The sequence below is a fragment of the Mustela lutreola genome, chromosome 3 (genome assembly GCF_030435805.1).
Source record: "Mustela lutreola isolate mMusLut2 chromosome 3, mMusLut2.pri, whole genome shotgun sequence".
NCBI classification, from domain to species: domain Eukaryota; kingdom Metazoa; phylum Chordata; class Mammalia; order Carnivora; family Mustelidae; genus Mustela; species Mustela lutreola.
Window position 1 is genome coordinate 159,967,603 of NC_081292.1, and position 21,444 is coordinate 159,989,046.

Genomic DNA, 21,444 nt, shown 5'->3' on the forward strand with positions numbered 1-21,444 from the left:
GCTAACAGGTGCTGATACCTGACCACAGCAGAGTTCCGAATCCAGCCAGCCAAGGAAGCTGAGCCAGGCATATCTTCTCCCCAAGGGCTACCACTCCAACCCACTGCATCCAAGGCCCTTGCAGGCTCAGCGTGGAGTGTCTGCATCCCAGGCAGGGGTAGGTGACAGGCTCCTAGGGAGCTGCCAGGCCAGGGTTGGGATGGATGCCACCAGATTGCCTCTCCCCAGATGTAGGAGATGGCCCCAAATCTTGCCATTCCTACACCCAGGCCCTCTCTGGAAGGCAGGGTGGCAGTAGTGACTGGTGGGGATGAAGGAAAGGCCAGGTAGGGTCCAGGATTTCAGGAGGTACAGAAAGGGGCAACCTAGAACCCATCCCTGGGGCCTTCTGCATTGCACTGGTCCCATGCTCATGAGCTAGTGTTGTTTGCTAATACATCACTTACCATAGAGGCAGCGAGGGCTGGGACTTCTGGTTGCCCTCCAATATCCATTCTCCCCTTCTTCTGTAGTAATGGAACCCTCAATTTTTAGCTGGGCACAAGGATACCTGAGAAGAGCAGGCATTTTCCGGTCTGCCTTGCAGTTAACTATGTGGTATGACTAAGTCGTGGCTAATGATGTATAAACGGAACCAACATCTGTGCCCATCCTTTGCCTGTCTTTCCTTCTGCTATGTAGAACACGGATAGCATATCTGGAGCTCCAGATGTCATCATGAAACCTCAAGAACAAAGACCGTATCAGGGATGAGTGAGCAGGGAGCTCAAAGGAATTGAGTTCCTCTGGATTTCCTGGCACAGAGCCACCTCACCAGCTGTGGACTGCTTTCGACTGATCTTACAGGACAGAGATACATGCCTCTAACTTGTTCAAAGCCTTCCTTTTCCGAGTTTCCTTCTCATAGCCAGACTGTAATCCTAAACACAGCATATAAAATGTGATTGGAGTTTTAAGCCATGTCACTTAGACCACTGTTCCTTGTTGGGACAATAACTTATTTAACCATCAGTGTCCTTTTCTGTCTCTGCCTTACCAATGTTTGCCCTTTAAACTATTGGAGAAGGATATTCCTCAATATTTACATTTTGCTATAGCTTTATTTTACTTTTGTAACTAAAAATGATTTTAAATTATCTTATTAATTTAAGATCCCTGGTAAGAGGTAACAACATCTTAAGAGTGACCCCTTAAGAGTGACCACATACATCAGTTTGACCCAATCTCTACCATAACAAAGAGACTGAACTCTCAGCTATAAACACTTCATTTTTATATCCTAGTAAAAATTGTTCAGAAAAGTTTTCCAAATAAATCCTAAATAATGAGAGCCTTACTTGAATCCTGAATTACTATCTCCATTGGACAATAATTTTTGTTAATTTTCTCATTCAGGTTATTTTTTTAGTTGAGTTTTTAAGAAATGAATTAAAGAGTTTCCACTCTGTGGATATTAGAAGGAAACAGTACTACCAAGTTGACATGATTTCAAACACCCAAGTGATTAAAGTTTATGTCCTGACTTAAGTGAAACCAACAAAGATTTCCTACAATATTTGCATTATGCCCAACCTGTTAAGAATGATTGTAAATGTTGTACATGCCCACAGACACACAAATTGTTAGCAAGGGAAAGAGATCAAAAGCAACGGAAGAGAGACATGGCCACTAGCTAGAATTATTTTTCCCTGAGTATTGAGGATTTAGGAGAATCTTTAATAATAATCCACAGAGTTTTTAATTAACTCATGCACCAACCTTAATATTCAGTGTCTATTTCTTAGATCTTACTACAACAAAGCTAACTTTAGATTTATGACCCGGAAGTCATACATTTCTGTATTTATTTTTTCCATCTTTGTCTATTGTGCTTCTGATCGATCACCAGGCAGAGGAAGATAAAATGGGATATTTATGTGGAGCACACTAAAGGACCCTGCTGTGAGCTATTAGCTTAGCAGATGACGTGTGCTCCCAGTTGGAAGCTGAAGCGATGGGAAAGAGCTGTTGCAACCCTTTATAAGAAGCATAAAAAGCACCTGTTTGCCTGCTTCATTAAACTTCCCCTAATGAACGCCTCCGCCTCCGGGGAGCAGAACTGGGGAACTTCTTTCCTTTCCTGCTATAAATAGAGAAAGGTATTTAAAAGCTCTCATTTAAATGTGAGTACTGTTATCTGTAACAGTTTGCGAAATGTAATACCCTGCAGGAATATAAATGAGCTAGTACTTGCATGTGTTCAGGATGATGATAGACACCAGGAAGATGGTTCTGTGTCCCTTACTGAAAATTTTGTTCTCCTAGAGAATCAAAGTCACAGACATTTTAAGCTTTCTGTACCTAACTCCTGGCTCAACCACCACACAGAGGAAAAGTCAGCTCAGCTGCTATGTCTTCTGAGAAACATGAAACATCCCACCTCCCTAACACATAAACATGCGCTTTGAGACACAGTGCATACGTTTTTTGTTAAAACGCTTATCCGTCTGTGATGTTATTATTTACTTTTTGCCTCTCTCAGGCAGGGCAAGGTCTTATTTCACACTGAGTCTCCAGGGCCCTGCATACCCTCCGTTATCAGGTGTGGATCAGCACAGTAAGCTTGAGAACCCTGGGCTTCTTTAGCTTCCCAGGGACTGTTCTTAAGCCTTCTGGCCACCCCAGGTCACTCCCCTTTTCCTCTGTTTAATTCTTCTTCTTCTTTCTTTCTTTTTTTTTTTTTTTTAATTTAAAGATTTATTTATTTATTTGGGGGGTGGTGCAGGCATGCACGTGAGCAAAGGGAGGGGCAGCAGGAGAGGGAGAAACCCAGACTCCCAGATGAGCGGAGAGCCAGATGCAGAGCCCAGACCGGGGCTTTATGGAGGCTTCATCCCGCAACTGAGATCAGGACCTGAGCTGAAATTGAGAGTCAGAGACTTAACCGACTGAGCCACCCAGACGCCCTTCCTCTGTTTATTTCATCAGTGTATATTCTTTTTTTTTTTTTTTTAAGATTTTATTTATTTGACAGAGATCACAAGTAGGCAGAGAGGCAGGGAGAGAGAGAGAGAGCGCGAGAGAGAAGCTGAGCAGAGAGCCCTATGTGGGACTTGATCCCAGGACCCTAAGATCATGACCTGAGCCAAAAGCATAGGCTTTAATCCACTGAGCCACCCAGGCGCCCCTCATCAGTGTATTCTTAAATGTGGGTATTGCCAAGCATCCTTCATGCTTCCAATCATTTTATTCAACAATTGTTCCTCCTGTAGAGGAGGGTATCCTCATCTTTAGAACCATTTTAAAGCAGGGACTTTCAAACTGCAGTTTACAAAACAGTCAATGTTACGTAGAAAGAAAGTACTTCTGTGGATATTTTTTCATCTCCACCGTTTAAGGTTTCTATTTTATAATTGTATAAGCATGTAAGTCATTATAAACATTGATAAAGTCAGTTGCAAGTTCAGAATTTTATTAGACTTTTATTTTTACTGAGAAGGGGTAAAACGTAAAATAAAAAATTACCTGTTTCCTGCCAGGCAGTGGGGTGAAAGTTACAATCTCCCTTGCCAGATCTGTGCCTCCTGATGCATTCCCCAACTTCGGAAATAGCACCACAGTCCACCAGCCACTCAAGATGGAAGATGTGCCCCACCTCCACAATCACCCACTTACCAAAGAATCTACTCTACAAACAGACCTTGATGCTTTTATCTTATGAACAGATCCCTCCTGCTCATTCAGACAGCCACAGCCTTAGCGTAGGCTCCTCCCTGGTAATGGAGAAAGCACTAAACAGGCTTATCTCTGCCTGTGTTCCGGGGAATGCCCAATCAGCCACTGTTTGAAAAACCCTTTAATGATTTCCCAAAGTTTAAGTCCAAGTCCGTGTCCATTTCATGTCCTGCCCATCCCTGCAGCCATATCTCCCTCTCATGTGCCCAGAGAGAACTACCTATGGTTCCTTGAACACAGCAGGCAACACATCCCTTTAGACATGCACAGTGACCGGTTTCTTACTGAATTGTCCTTTTCCCTATTTTGCCTACTAAGTCCTACTTGTCCTTTGAAAAGCAGCACAATATTCACTGCCAAAGTTGTATGTCAATTATAGATCAATAAAACTGGCCGAAAAAGGTTGTGTAGTCATTACCCAGTCAGATATAGTTAGCTTTCAACCAAATGCACATAACTGAATGCAAAATACGGTCAAATCCTTGATCATACTGTTCCATAAGTATCTGTATTCATGTTATATGTAATGCCTATTATAATTAATTTTATTTTACATACATTGATGATTATGTCTTATATCCCTAATTTTATGACGATATACATCTTTGGCCTAAAAACCTTTATCATGCTATTTAAAAATTTGACTTATATGTCTGTGTGTTGTCCCAAATTGTAAGTTCCTGAGAATAGAACCATCACTTATTTGATAAGATGAAGTTCTATACTATTAGATGCTCTATGTCTGTTAATGGAATAAATAAATAAATGAATGAGTGGCAAACTAGAGTGGGAAGTAGGATCACAGTCAAAAACAGAAGTAACAAATATCTGTTTTGTTCAGTTCAAAAATTGATATAATTTGTGCCCTTGAACTTTATAAATGAGGCAAGGTGCTTGAATTTCTTACTATAACTTCTCCGTTTGGAAGATAATCTCAAGTATTTATCACCCACTTTGCAAGGTGCCCCTATGTATATTAATCAGGCTGCATTAGAAAGCTTGAGCTCCTTCATAAGAAGCACTGTGCATGGAGTCACCTGTGGCATAAACCAAATCTAACATGGAAGCACCCTTCCCGTGGCAGCTTTAGGTGTATTTCCTAAATGTCACTGTACTCCTTTGAAAGAAAATAAGCCTATCTAAAACTATGAAACAGGATTATAACCGAATCTCTTGTACAACAAAAGAACATTTTTGAAGCTGTAATGGAAGTCATAAAGATCCCTTAATAAAATGTACAGTTTAAAAGCAATTTCTATTCAATTATCTCACGGAGTTCATATTTATGAACAAAATAACTTATTTGTGATTTTCATATCTCATGGTCTCTTCTGTCCAACTACTTTTGTCTGTGACCAGGAGATTATTCAGATTGGATGATTCTGTTCCAATAATTCCCCATCCGGATAACATGTCAATAAATGTGTTCTTAAACTACTTTAGAAATTATCAAAATAGAAGAGAAATGGTCTTGAACAGGAGTGTTTCATAAGAGAAATGAGGGGCGCCTGGGTGGCTCGGTGGGTTGAGCCTCTGCCTTTGGCTTGGGTTGTGATCTCAGGGTCCTGGGATGAAGCCCTACATCGGGCTCTCTGCTTCGCGGGGAGCCTGCTTCCTCCTCTCTCTCTCTCTCTGCCTGCCTCTCTGCTTACTTGTGATCTCTGTCTGTCGAATAAATAAATAAATAAATAATCTAAAAAAAATAAAAAATAAGAGAAATGAAAAGCAGCAAGGTAGCAATACTAGGAAAATGGGAGGTACCTCTGTGCCAGTGCTTCAGCATTTACATTTATTTCTCCAACACTGACATGAAACGCATGCCTGAAACCACTAGTGAGTTCTTTCAACAAAAAAAAAAAAAAAGAAAGAAAGAAAAAAGAAAAGAAATGTAGCATCCTTGAAGACAGACCAAGCTCAGATTCCTTAAGATTATGTTCTTGAATGCATCTTTATTTTTTTTTAAGATTTTATTTATTTATTTGACAGAGACAGAGATCACAAGTAGGCAGAGAGGCAGGCAGAGGGAGAGGGGGAAGCAGGCTCACAGCTGAGCAGAGAGCCCGATGTGGGCTTCAATCCCAGGACCTTGGGATCATGACCTGAACCAAAGGCAGAGGCTTAACCCACTGAGCCACCCAGGTGCCCCTGAATACATCTTTAGATTCTCAAAGAAGCTGACAATCTATAGTTTTGAGGGCCTGACCTAAACTTGAGAAAATGTCTCTGTTCTTTTTTTTTTTTTTTTAAGATTTTATTTACTTGAGAGAGTGTGAGAGAAAGCATGAGAGGGGAGAAGGTCAGAGGGAGATGCAGAGTCCCCACGGAGCTGGTATCCCAATGTGGGACAGGGTCCCCAGACTCCAGAATCATAACCTGAGCTGAAGGCAGTTGCTAAACCCACTGAGCCACCCAGGTGCCCAATATCTTGGTCTTTAATCACCAGAAAATTCTGGAGAATTATAAACTTCAAATGACTCTCCTGGGGTAGATAAATATATCTGCTAATCCTCTTAACAAATCAGCATTTCCACCAGCCTGAATTGCTTAGTGTCCAACTTTTTTTTTATGACCTCAGGAAAAAAAAAAAAAAAGCAACAATTAGCATTCCTTTAGGTGACTTACTGCCTGAAATAAAAGTCATTACCCCTATCAAGATAACTAAAACATATAATAGCTCAAATGTGCTGTTATATGTCATTTTTAAATGAGTGAATATTTTTTCTTCTAGCAAGACAGGTGGGTGTCCAGCTCTTGTTAACACGATCATGTTTAATCGTTTAATTTAGCATCTGCTGCTTTTGTGGCCAACCCTGTAGGGAAAGAGATTAAAGATGGGACACATCTGTGGATAGTAATAGCTGATAAAGGCAGTCATGCTCTAAAAAGCAAAGATCTTTAGGCCACATTATGTGATGCTGGAACGCTAGCCATCATTTGTGACAGATCCAGAACACTTTAATTACTCTAGATTCATCTAAGAAATAATACTAATCTTGAAGTGCTAAAGCAAACCTACAGCAATCAAAGATAATAGAATCTAACTGTGCCTTGTCATTCCTTTTTCTGAATTCCTTAACTTTAGCTTAGGACAGTGGTTTTCTATTTGTAATACAAGATAGGAGAAAAAACAGGATTTAGAATTTTTGTCATATGAAATGTTTCCCACTGAAGACTATTGCGGTACGTTTTATAGCAAGAATGACAATCAAACCGTTCTATTGTCAGTTCAATCAATTGAGGAAGAAATTTTATGTAAAGAAACCCTACACACACAGATACGGTACACGCAAAAAGCCCAGGAGGGGGCAACAAACTCACAAAACAGCAATAAAACAATGCTTCTGGCCAGCAGGTGGCGCTGCAATCCATCATTGTTAGCCAATTGGAGACTTTAGAACTACTTGAACTATCCGTTTAGTTACCTCTAATTTCCTATCTGAAATTTTCCTATGTTTTGGAGCATTATGTCATGCTGTGCCCAATTGTTTTCAATAAGCAAAGAACTCAAAGGAAATTGTTAGACCCACAGGACTTATTGATTAACTCTGCTAACAATATCAACAGTCAGTATTTCATAAAAAACATGTTATCAACCCTGTGGGTTATTTTAAAAAGCCGTTTAACTTTGGAAAATATCTGTTTTAGAGTTCATAAAAAGAATCCTATTTAAATGTGAAAATGTGTGAAATAGCCACACTTTCTTGTAAAGTTAGACTAAAGGGTCTCTAAGGGTCTTAGGAACCCTGGACCCAACTGGCTCACCCTTTACCTCCTGAGTATATGTCTTAGGAACACTTATAGACATAAGCAATTTGTCATGTATAGAGGACATAACAGAAACTGAAGAAATGTTATTTATTGCAAGGATGAAAATACCCTAACATAAGAGTCTTATATACCCTTATATAAGAAATCACTACCAATTACAGAACTGTATTTCACTGCCAATATAAGCCTCTTTTTTCAATGAGCTCTCACTTCAGATGATACTATTTTGCCATCTCTAGGAATAAGAAAAATAAGGCGCAGAGTGTTATCACCAAATGGCCACACAGGAAACCCCAGCCTCCATTTTCCTACAAAGATCAAAATTTAGACAGCTATCACAAAACAAAAACAGAGGGATGCCTAGGTGGCTCAGTCAGTTAAGCATCCAACTCTTGATTTCAGCTAAGGTCATGATCTCAGGATCCTGAGATGGAGCCCCACCTGGGTCTGTACTTAGGAGGGAGTCTGCTTGAGATTCTCTCTACCTCTGCCCGTTCCTACCCCCACCCAGCTCACTTGCTCTCAAAAAAAAAAAAAAAAAAAAAAAAAGTTTTGCAAGTGCTCTAGAATCCACTCAAGAAACTTGAGCACCATAGTAAAACAAAACAAAACAAACAAACAACCCCCCCCCACACACACACACCGAGAATAGCCACACAAGAACAGAATTAAGACAGCATAATTTTGCCTGTATCATCCCGGCTCCCAGGCTGGCATTGCTTGGGACCATCAGTGAACTTCTCAGCTAGAAAGAGTTCCCCTTGATGGGAAAGAAAGAGCAAGATGAGTAACCAGCTTGCCTAGCCTTTTGGGGCACCACACAAAGGTACTGCTTCAATTTCATATGACCCAGACTGGCAAAGCTGAGGCATACAGAGACAACCAGGAAGAAAGAAAGAAAGGCAGGGGATACCAGCAGTAGCCATGCAGCAAAAGTGATCATGGTTCACCATGACCTGCTCTGTGGGCAAATCCAATGGCCAACTGGGCTCATGGATCCCTTGCAAATTTCATCAGCTTTCACCCCACAGGCATTCACACTCACTAACACCAGCCTCCTGAGTCCCCACTACCTCCCCAGACCCCCTCACTAGAGCCTAGGAACTGAAACTACAGCCAGCGCAGACCACTGTAGCTCTGGCAGAGTAAGACACCAGCCTAGACACCCTGGCTGACTCACACCATCATGCACATGCTTAGGGCCACCCCCTCTAGCTATGCACTTGGATGTGGCTTGCCAGACATCCAAAACTGGCCTACACGATAGTGGACATGTCTGGAAGAGGCTGTACAGCCACAGGAGATCATGAGAACAGCCAGGGCCTACTGCAGCTGCCTATGAGTCCAGTTCAGTCCCTGTCTGGGTTAGCGGCCTATGCCATTGGGCTCACCTGCCCCTAGTTCTGCCAGCAGTGCACATGCGCACACCCAGCCCCAGCCCCAGCCTTCACTGCTCTGCATTCTCAGTGAGATGCAGCAAACCACAGGAGTGCACGTCAATAGGCAGGGCTCCAGCAGCTGCTAGTGAGTCCGTAACTGACTTTGCTACCTGTCCCAGCACCATACAAGTGTCCACAATGGGCCCCACTATACAGGCACCTGCAGCTGGGTGTGTGTACCCCACCAGCTGTAGCCGCCAGTCTCAGGAGAAAAGACGTAAAGAGGGTAGAAAGAATATCTAAAGAAATAATGGCTAAGAGCTTCCTAAACCTAGGGAAAGATTTGGACTTCCAAGAATCCAATAGGTCACCCAAGATTTCAACACAAAAGGATGTTCTCTAAGACCCATTATTATAAGACTGCCTAAAATCAAAGATGAGGAGAGAACATCAAATGCAGCAAGAGAAAAACAATCTCTCTCATACAAGTGAACTCCCATAAGATTACAAGCAGATTTCTCAGCACAGAACTTGGCAGGCCAGGAGACAAAGGGATGATGGAATCAAATTGCTGAAAGAAAGAAACCAGCCCAGCCAAGAATACTTCACCCAGCAAAGCTGTCCTTCACAAATGAAGACAACGTAATGACTTTCCCAAACAAAAGCTGAGGGATTTTATCACCACTACTCCTGCCTTACAGGAAATGCTGAAAGGCGTTCTGCAAGCTGAAGCGAAGGGGCATAAATCAGTAACATGTAAACACATGAGAATATAAAACTCGGTGGTAAAGGTAATAGAGTCAGATTCAGAATACTCTAATACTGTCATGTGATGGTGTCCTGGCCACTGAAATCTACTCAAAAGATTAAAGGATGAAAATACTAAAAATAGCTAAAACTACAGTAATTTTATTCATGAATACCCTACAGAAAAGATGTAAACTCTGATCGCAAAAACATATAAGCAGAGGGTAGAAGGGTAGAGATTCATATGCTATTAAAGTTAAATTGTTAGTGTAAAAGAGACTGTTATGTCTATAATATATACCAATAAAATAAATAGACTGGATTGAGGTTTTAAGAAAAACAAACATAAACCAAAAAACGGTCCCCAACTCTAGGCAGCCTACAAGAGACTCCCTTCAGCTTCAAGGACACATATAGGCTCAAAGTGAAGGGAAGGGGAAAGACATTTCAAGCAAGTAGAAACCAAAATATATCAGACAAATAGACTTTCAGACAAGAATAATAAGAGACAAAGTCATTACATAATGATAAATTGGTCAGTTCATCAAGAAGATATATATATCCAGTATCAGAGCACCTAAACATATTAAGCAAATACTAACAGATATGAAAGGAGAAATGAATGATACAATAATAGCAGAGGGCTTCAATATCCCCATTTTTTTTTTATTTTTAAGATTTCATTTATTTATTTGACAGAGATCACAAGTAGGCAGAGAAGCAGGCAGACAGAGGTGGGGAAGAGAGAGCCAAACCGAGAGCTCAATCCCAAGACCCCAGGACCACAACCCAAGCCAAAGGCAGAGGCTTTAACCCACTTAGTCACCCAGGCACCCCATCAATACCCCCACTTTTAAGAATTATTAGATCCCACAGCCAGAACATCAAGAAGGAAATGTTGGAACTGAACCACACTGTAGGTCAAATGGATCTAACAGATGTACACAGAACATTCCATCCAACAGAAGCAGAATATACTTTCTTCCCAAGTGGACACAGAACATTCTCCAGGATCGATCGTATGTGAGGCCACAAAACAGACCTTGGCACATTTAAGACGGAAATCATAGCAAATATCTTTATCAGCCATAATGGGAGGAAACCAGAAATCATAATGGAAGAAATTTGGAAAATTCACAAATATGTAGTAAACAACATACTCCTCAACAACTAACGGATCAAAGAAGAAATCAAAAGATAAATTTTAAAACTATCTTGAATCAAGAGAAAATGGAAGCACAATATGCCAAAATTTATGGGATGCAGCAAAAACCATCTGAAGAGGGGGAGTTCCTAAGGATAAATACCTACATTAAAAAACATAGTTGGGTTCAAGATGGCAGTGGGTGAGAAGATCCTAAACTTATTCCCTCCCATTGATACAATAAATACACAATTAGATATGGAATAATTTCCTTGGGGAAAAAAAAAAAGACCAGAAAATTGGGAAAACAGAGCCCCTACCCAAAAAAGGACAGCATTGAGACAGGTAGGAAAGGCAGAGACACCATCTTCCCAGAAGTTCCCCACCTGAGGTGCAGCGATCCACAATCAGGAGGGATCTCAAAAATTCAGAATTTTTCCCTAAGGAGTAAAGGGGTTTTGCTCTATATCAGGCACCCCAACCCTTAGATCCTGCATGAGAGATGAGCCCTGTAAACGGCAGGCTTTGAAATCTGACAGGAATTACATTCAGGAAAACTATATAACTATAGGGAAAAGAGAACCTGCTCTAAAGGACTCATGTGCAGATTCACTTGACCTGGGACCCAGCAAAAAATAACAAAAACAAACAAACAAAAAACAAAAATAAATAAAACAAAAAAATTTTGAAAAGTGTCTAATCATATGGAAAGGAGACCCAATTAAGTACCTGTCAGAAAGGCAGGAAACCATTAGGACTTGCCCCAGGGATGGAGTTATGGGCAGGTGCCATATTTATGACTTTCTACCTTGCTAAGGTTCATGTCTGCAGTACCAGTTTGGAACCACCTCATCTACCTGCTAGAGCTGGTGGGGGCACCCAGCTGAGAACTCCATGAATCCCACACTACAACTGTTCCTACACCCCATCCTCTTGCCACAGGGCACTCACAGGGGAGATCAGAGCACCAGCACCACCCGCTCCCACTCCCACTCCCCAGCCACTGCCCCCCTTGGGGGAGCAAGCTTCCATGTGATTGCACAGGGTCCTCAACCATGAGAAAGAAGGAAATTCTAACATTTGCAACAACATGGATGGACTTTGGGGGCATTATGCTAAGTGAAACAAAACAGACATAGAAAGACAAATAAGCTAGGATCTCACTTACATATGAAATCTAAAAGAGCCAAACTGCTAGGGGGAAACAAACAAACAAAAGGACAAGAATGGTGGTTACAAGGCACTGGGGAATGGGAGAAATGGAGAGCTGTTGGTCGAAGGATACAAATTTCCAGTTACAGGAAGAACAAGCTCTGGAGCTTAGTTCCAGAATGCAGCATAGTGTTTATAGTTAATATTGTTATATTATGTACAGTTTATATAGCCATAGTTTAAGTTAAAATATTGTATTTTGTATGTTGTTAAAAAAGTAGATCTTAATTGCTCTCACCACAAAAAGAAAATGTTCTGTGGTGAGGTGTTCGCTAGCACTAAAGGAGTAATCATTTTGCAATGCATAAGTGTCGGGGTCGCGCCCCTCAGATGGCTCCGGCTACATAGCCCGAGCAGCATGGACCGCCTAAAAAACATCCGCCCTGGCCACACATGACCTCGTGCTCGTCACATGAACACTGCATGCCACCACTGCCTACAAGCCCCAGATACCTCCTGTTCACGTGAACACCTCTCTGATTGGCTGTTATGCCCTATATAAGGCAAGGGAACTTCCCCGCAGGGGAATGAGAAAGAAGGGGGGGGGAGAAAGATTGACCAGGGAATAAACAAGAGCTTGTGCATCGACCTGTGTGTGTGTTGGTGTTGCGTCATCTCTGCAGGCAGGGAGAGCGGGACACATAAGTGCATCAAAGCCATACATGTGCCCCTTCAACATATACAATGTTGTACATCCATTATACCTCAATAAAGCTTGGGGAGGCACAAAATGAGGCCCACACGTCTTAATATTGTTTTAGAAACCATTAAATGCTTACAGAGCTAAAACTAGAATAATAATTTTATAATTTAAAATAATAATCTTTCCCCAACACTAGGAACTCCTATAAACTTTAATTTTATAGTTTCAGTTAACTAGAACACAAAGAAGTAAAAACTCGTCAGGGGTTATAAAGTAAGTAGGTAGCAGGTCCAATTCAAATCCATGTATTGTGACACTCCATTTTCTCAATATATTTTTTTAATTATTTTTTAAAGATTTTATTTATTTATTTGACAGACAGAGATCACAAGTAGGCAGAGAGGCAGGCAAAGAGAGAGGAGGAAGCAGGCTCCCCACTGAGCAAAGAGCCCGATGTGGGGCTTGATCTCAGGACCCTGGGATCATGATCTGAGCCGAAGGCAGAAGCTTTAACCCACTGAGCCACCCAGGTGTCCCTCTAAATATATTTTTATTTCAATTTCAGAAATAGGACTTTTTCTGTTTGGTCATTCAATCTCGTGCTCAACAACTATTATGTCTTCTGTATACATTTCAGGAACCATGCCAGGCATTAAGTGTAGTTTGATGAGGGAAATAAATGTAGTCCTTCCCATCAAGGAGCATACACTTAGTGCAGACACTAAGATTCTAATCATGATAAGGGCCACAAGGAAAGAACTATGATAAAAAATATATAAATTATAGGGGGTGGGAAAAAAATATATATATATTATAATATATATGTTAACTAGGATATATATGTGTGTATATAATTAGGCGCCACAGGAAAGAACTATGATAAAAAAATAAATACGGAGATAGGTTAGTGAGAGAACCTGTTCAAATTAAGGAGGAATAAAGGAACGAAGCTGGAAAAGATGAAAAGAACCACTCATATATCAAGAGTACAAGGTGTATGTGTTGGGCAGAGATCTGGAAATAGAGGCAGTACATTCCAGAAAGAGCACCCATGTGTGACCTCCCTAAGGCACCATCCTGCTTTCTCATGACTATAATGAGTGTATTCATTTCTGTCAAGAATAGTTTTTTTTTTTTAATGGGGTGTCCTCAGTGCATCAAAGCAAGGGTGTCATGACATTCATATATCTTATTACCAGTGATGGTTACTGTGATCACTTCATTAAGTTGCTGTGTGCTGGGTTACTTTAGTGTAAATTTAATATTTTCTTTCTGTGGTTGGTGAGTATCTTGGGGATTACACACATCCTGTTTTTCTTCTACCTTTGCTCACTGATTTGCCTCCATTGGTGGATCTTTCCTGCAATAGTTATCACTGTAGTAGTTGCCTATGGTTCTTCTCTATTTCCTTTTTCCTTTTACGTGTATGGATTGAAATTCTACTGTGAGATACAGCTGTCTCTTACCTTCCACTTATTTATTCTTTATATATATGGGTAAGGATTCATGAATTTGTTTTTAGGGTTAAAATTCATAAAATTGTCATTCGTTACTGTGCTGGTCAAATTGTTCCAGCTTTAGCCGTTACTCCCTTCAGTTTTGCCCCCTGTGTTGTTTCAACAAAACTCTTTTTTGTTGTTGTTTTTAAATTGCTGAACATTTCTTTGTTTTCTGGCACCACAAAGGGTTCCAGGCTCATACTAATTTTTTCTTATCCTAGCCCTGAAACCAACCAATTCTCCTAAAACCTCTGTTTTTCTTTTATTGGGTAAATAATTCTTAACTCAAGAGTGCATATGAGATTCACCTGTGGGCTTTTGAAACCACTCAAGACCTATTGAATTTGAATTTCTGAAGATGCTGCCCAGATACCTGAATTTTTAAAAAGCTATACAAATAAGCATATACATTTTTAGGCATATACATTTTCATGGTTGAGAGTCAGTGTTCTAAAAAGCAAGGAGAGCGTCTGCTATTTTTATGACGTGATAAAGAATGAAGTTGAAAATGTCCAGATTTACCCATCCACTACAAATAGCCCTCTGGCAAAGACTCCTGTAATAATAAATCCAGCATAACTCCTTTTTTTACATTCTCCCAGTCTCTTATCTAGATCAACTACTAGTCTCTTCTGATCTAGAATCAAAGCCTTGGCAGAGAAAGACGCTAAGAACCTAAGATAAAAGAACAGTTACTAACTTAAAAATAAAGAACTGAGAAGGGGGTGAAAAGTAAGGTAAAACTAAACCCCATAGGAGAGAAAGCTGTTAATTTTGAGAAGGAAACAAAAGAGCTCCCACTGAGTACTGAGTATGAAAGAAAATTTGGAAAGCGTAAGGAGAATTTTGAAGTATTTGGTGGGTCCTGAATTTGATCCTTTGTTATGTTCTTCCATAGATATGAGTAAAGAATAAAATTCATGTTGGGGCACCTGGGTGACACAGTCAGTTGGGTCTCAGATTCTTGGTTTCAGCTCAGGGCATGATCTCGGGGTCCTGATATTGAGCCCTATGTGGGAGCTCCAAGTCCAATGCAGAGCCTCCCTGAGAATCTTTCTCCCCCTCCCTCTGCCCTTCCTGGTCATGTGCTATCTAGAAATAAATAAATAAATCTTCTAAAAAAGAATAAAATTCATGTTTGATTAGGTTATTAACAATTTCTCAAACATAAAAGAAACTCAACGCTTGCACCCTTACTATAGTTTTCTAGTATGTTCACTTTCTCTGTCTCTCAAATGGCTATTTCACATCTCCTTTCACTTCAAATATCCTATATACACCCATCCTCCAAGCGATGCCCTCTCTTCGTATCTCACTGAGAAAATAGAACACAATAAAATGAGCAATCCCTTCTCTGCCCAGCGCCTTACTTGCAATCTACCAAAGTTGTATTCACACTTCTCTTTCTATCCTGTTACTATGAATAAGATGTCTCTATTCCCATTAAAGGCCAACACTCATCCTTCTCCATCCCCCAACCTGCTACAAACCCCCCAGCTCCTAGATGACTAGGTCTCTGTCTTTAGACCCTTTGCCTCCTTAATCCATTTAGCCAAATTAATCATCCAGTAAAATAAATGACTTTTTCATTCTATCAGGATTTGCTGAGGATTTATCATACATCAGGCACTGAAAATCTATTTTCCAAAAAAATAAGCAAACAGCTACATTTAACAGTTCCAGTCTAAATAAAGACACAGTTGCACTACCATGCTATAATATAATACTGGCACATATCTAGCCAGAAGTAGCATAGAGAAATGAGAATATTGCCCTCGACCACTCCATTTCAAGTCATATCATTTTCTTGGACTAAAATAAAACAGGGTCATCATTAGTCTTTCTCTATGGTCACCCCAACCCCACAGTTCTTTCTGCAATCAGTAGCCAGAGTGATTCCTCAAAAAAAATTTAATCATGTAATTGCTGTCACACATGGCCTGTTGACAGAATATAGGCAAGACTCCTTAACTAACCTACCATGGGTCACAGTGGCTTGGCACTTGCCAACCCATGTAGCCTCTTGCTTCCCACCAAAATGAGCCCTTTTAATTTCTCAGACACTCCTTTTCCCTCTCACCTCAGAATCTCTGAATGTAAATTACTATCCTCTTCGCAGAAAATATCTTCTTCATCCATTTGTCCAGCTAACTCCTCATCAGTATGTAAGTTAATTCAAGCTGCAAGTTTCCCCCAATTCCCCTAGATAAAGTACATGGAGCACCCGCATTAGATGGCCCCATAGGATCGTGTACTTTGTCATAACACCTATCATGTTTTATGACTTCCACTCATTACCAACCTGGCTTTTCCACCAAATGAGGTTCTAAGAAGGCATAGATTATCTTGCTTACTGTTGTTATCTTAGTGTATATCCCAGTGTTTGATACATAGTTGTTGCTCAGCAAATGTTTGTTCACTCAGTGAACAATCAGAACAGTTCATTGTTTGCTCATGGTGAAAAGATGGGTAAATATTTCTAGGAGTTTTCTAGGATTTCCAGAATCCTGGCAGGTGTCCAATAGCACGGTGTCAGCAACCAATAGCATAAAGAAACAGGCATTTGCGTGATCCTCATCCTGAGTCCTTTACAGGAAGACTTGATAGCAAAAGGACTAGCAAGTGCAAAGCTCAGAAGCCTGTAGTAGCAGCACAAGTTCAGAAGACTGCCAGGGACTCCCTGCTGTGGGAGCAGAGTGGGCAAGGTCAGAAAAGTGGGGACATCTGGCTGGGAAGAAAATGGACCAGAATAAGATGGTGTCTATGATCTATGAAGCAAGCATACCTTATAGGAAGTTACTGAAGCATTTAAAGCCATTTAATTATGCTAATAAAAAAAAGATAGTAAACCAGCTTGGGCTTCAGTATTCCTTCCCCAATATTCAATCTGTAAATGGACCAAAAGATGGGAAGGATGATGGATCTTAGGGTGATATTTACCATCTAACCATAACACTTAGAAACTCTCAAATCTTCGGGGGGTTGGGGGAAGGGAAAAGACTTCCATCTGTGTGTTTTTCTCTTCCCACATTGTCCTGGCCTGATTACGGACCAGGATTTGGGGACAGGAAGGCAGCATTCTGCTATAGGTAGCAGAATCCTGGCAGGTGTCCAATAGCACGGTGTCAGCAACCAATAGCATAAAGAAACAGGCATTTGCGTGATCCTCATCCTGAGTCCTTTACAAATCTCTGGGCAATAGCAACATGAGTGGTAGGCTCTGGAGGAGAAATCCTAGTAAGTTCTCTGGGAATGAGGGCTGAAGGATGAGAAGGGATGGTCTGAACTAGCCTCTAATTGTAGAAATGCTCATGCATGAACTTCATGCCCAACCTCCCAACTCTCCTGGAGGAGCAGAAGCCAGAGCCCAGGCTTTCAGCCCACCCTCAAAGTTAGCACGTTATTAGCAAGAAGTGGCTGATAGGTATGGCCAGCCACTGCAAAAGTCGGAGCATTAAGAACTGGAACAGAAGTAGCAGAGCTGTGTAACAGAGAAGGGAGATCAAAATCACCATTTGCTTTCAGAGATGGGGAAGATGCAAACAAGATAGAGGAGAAACATGAAGTCTGAAAACAGCCAACTGGTGATGGTGGGCTTGAAAAATATCTTCACTGCAATAAGGAACAAAGAGGATGTGTTTAAAAAAAAAAAAAGGGGATTTAATAGACCTGAAAAATGATTTCATAAGCTGGAAGATTAAGGCCAGGAAGTCTTCAAGAAAGAATGAACAAAAGATAAAGGGGAGGAAATAATGGAGAGCAGATAGATGAGAATTTAATAAAAATGTCAACCTAAGAATTCCAGAGTGAGAACAAGGAACATACAGGAGTATTTGGAGAAATAATGAAAAAGAATTCACCAGAATTAGAGAAAAATAAGATACCTCAAATTAGAAGTAATGCTATGTTATAAATATCCCTTAGAAAACAGTACCTGCGGGTGCCTGGGTGGCTCAGTGGGTTAAGCCTCTGCCTTCGGCTCAGGTCATGATCTCAGGGTCCTGGGATCCAGCCCCACATTGGGCTTTCTGCTTGGTGGGGAGCCTGCTTCCTCCTCTCTCTCTCTCTGCCTGCCTCTCTGCCTGCTTGTGATTTCTGTCTGTCAAATAAATAAATAAATATAATCTTAAAAAGAAAAAGAAAACAGAATCTGAAGCAAAGCTTCCAGGCCAAAGATTTTTTGGAAACTGCGAGAGTATGTGAAAAAAGGGAAGTGAAACACAGAGGGAAGCAAATACTAGGTGGTGTGTTTCCAGGTTCACCACTGCTTTACAAAGTCCATCACAGCTGGGTGCTCAGTTACATGCATCCTATCCCAGAGACCCGGGTCCCAGGGAATAGGATTTATCTGCCACCTCTTCCCATCTTCTGTCCTTCATTAGTCAAAGTTGTCCTCCTAGGCTGTTAGCTTCCCTAAAACTCTGATTTGTTTATGTACCTCTCCCACCTTCCGACTGGCTGCCTCTCCAACAGCTAGAAGACACCCCCACACTTCTGGGCTTCCTCTGAGCAAGACAGTAATGGGAAAACTCAGAGCTTCCCTGCGTCTGGTCAGGCCTATCCTGAGCATTGAAATCACAGCAGTTGGCATCTTCAAGGCTATGTTGAAGCCGTGGCCTTAATCAGGGGGCTGTGAGACAGCCATCAGCCTTAGTGGAGTCCAGACCCTCTAATAAGCAAGTGGCCAAAGACCAGGGACAGGAAAGACTAAGCAAATGTGGAGAGGTCCACTAATTCGATTAACTGCAAATGCAAAACTGAATAAAAGACATCCTCTCCATGACCCACCCCAGACCCTTGTCAAATAAAACGTACACTTTTTCAAAACAACCAAAGGAATTGAAAGCTTATGTCCACATAAAAACCTTGATGTGGAATATACAGCAACTTTATGTGTAATAATCGCCCGACGTTGGGATCAAGCAAAATGGATAAACTGGTCCATCCAGACAATGTAATATTATTTAGTACTTAAAAGAGAAGATCTACCAAGCCATGAAAAGATATGCAGGGAACTTAAATGCATATTACTAAGTGAAAGAAGCCACTCTGAAAAGACAAAGCTATGAAGACAGTAAAAGTTTCAGTGGTTGCCAGAAACTAGGAGAGGAGGAATGATGAACAGCGAAAGGACAAAGGATTTTTAGGGCAGCAAGACTACTCTGTAGGATACCATAATAGTGAGTACATGTCATTGTACATTTGTTCAAACCCTCAGAAGGTACAACACCAAAAGTGAGCCATAATGTAAGCTCTGGACTTTGAATGATAATGATGTGTCAGTGAAGGTCATGAGTTAAAACAAATGTATCACTCTGCTGAAGGATGATAGAAGTGGGGGTAGAGGGTGTATGGGAATTCTGTCCCTTCCAGTACATGCTGCTGTGAACCTACGGTTTCTCTAAGATCTATTGAAACATACACAAGTACACATGCATGCGCGACACACACACACACACACACACACACACACACACATCTGAAAGCTTCCCAAGATGAAAAAGATCACTTATAAGGGAAAGTTACCAAATTTATTGATACCAACACTGGATACAAGAGGCTAATGGAGTATTCTCTTCATAGCTTTGAAGGAAAAAAAACTTTGAACTTAGATTTTCATGCAGAGTTAAAATTTCCCTTAAAAGTTAAGTGAAGATGGGACACCAGGGTGGCTCAGTGGGTTAAGCGCTGCCTTCGGCTCAGGTCATGATCTTAGCGACCTGGGACGGAGTCCCGCATCAGGCTCCTTGCTCAGCAGGGAGCCTGCTTCTCCCTCTGCCTCTACTGCCCCTCTGCCTGCCTGTGTGTGCTCTCTCTCTCTGACAAATAAATAAATAAATAAAATCTTTTTAAAAAAGTTAAGTAAAGATATTCTCTGGAGCATAAGTTTTTGGGTAATTTACAAAGTGAATTGTCTTTGAAAACAAAATATATAGAGACTGTACTCTAGCAATAAGAAAAGATTGTCCACTGGGCGCCTGGGTGGCTCAGTGGGTTAAGCCAGTGCCTTCGGCTCAGGTCATGATCTCAGGGTCCTGGGATCGAGTCCCACATCGGGCTCTCTGCTCAGCAGGGAGCCTGCTTCCCTCTCTCTCTCTCTCTCTGCCTGCCTCTCCATCTACTTGTGATTTCTCTCTGTCAAATAAATAAATAAAATCTTCAAGAAAAAAAAAAGAAAAGATTGTCCAGGAGGAAGAAGCAGATATGATAGTAAAAGAGTAACTGAATAAAGTGTTTTGTTGCCTAAATCAATCACGACCAATGAAAATATAAATAAACCCAAAACTCAGGCATGACAAAGGAAGAGGGTGGGTGGGTGGGAGGAAACGGGGGGGGTGGGGAATATTAGATCCATTCATGGTCTTGATTGTGGTGATGGTGCCGTGGGTCTATACTCATCACCAAACTCACTGAATTGTATACATTAACTATGTAGAGCCCTTCGCATGTCAATCATACCTCAATGAAGTGGTTTTCAGAAAAAGAAGAGGGTAGGAGCAAGTGACTTGAGGGAAGTGAAATTGGCTCAGATTATCTTCTCATTCACTAGATATAGATATCGATGAGCTTACTAACAAAGAAAAACAAGCAAAGTTTTGGTCTGAGTAATATAGGGATGACCACAGACAATACATTGGAAAGTGTAGCTTCCAAAGAAGCAGAAGAATTTGATTTGTTCAGGGGAATGAGGAAGGAAAAAAAAATAGAAAAGAAAAAAAAAGAGAATTATGGAAAATAAAATTCCCTGAATAGGAGGACAAAATTAAGTTCTAGGAGGGAAGCAGTTTCAATAAATATCAATCTGTAATAGTAAATAAGATTCAGAAACTCTCAAATTGGAAGAAGAAAAGGACCAGGAAGACGTTGTCTTTGAGAAATATATTTAACCCCAAAGGATACAGAAAGACTAAAAACAAAACAAACGGAAATGTACTTATCCAATTATGTAGCTCTATCATTATGAATTCACTGGATATTCATTTTATCCTATGGATTACAATTCAGTCCTCCGTCTGAGACTCTGGCATCCCATGGATGATTCCTTTCTTTGAGATTTTCTCAGATCGTAGAAAATTTTTTACATCAGTGAATAACATATGTTGAAAATTATTAATTAATATTACAGAGGCCTGCTGCTGCAGAAACCTAATATATTTCATATGGAGACCAAATGTTCAAACAACACTGGAGTAAACTCAGCTGGGCAGAAAACAGTTTCACTCCTTCTTTGCCAGGCATCTGTTTTTCTCTCCCCAAAGGCAGATTAAAAATGAGTAATGTCATCATCACCGTAATAATCTTTTTGCTCCTCACAGGCAAGTTAAAAATGAGTAATTA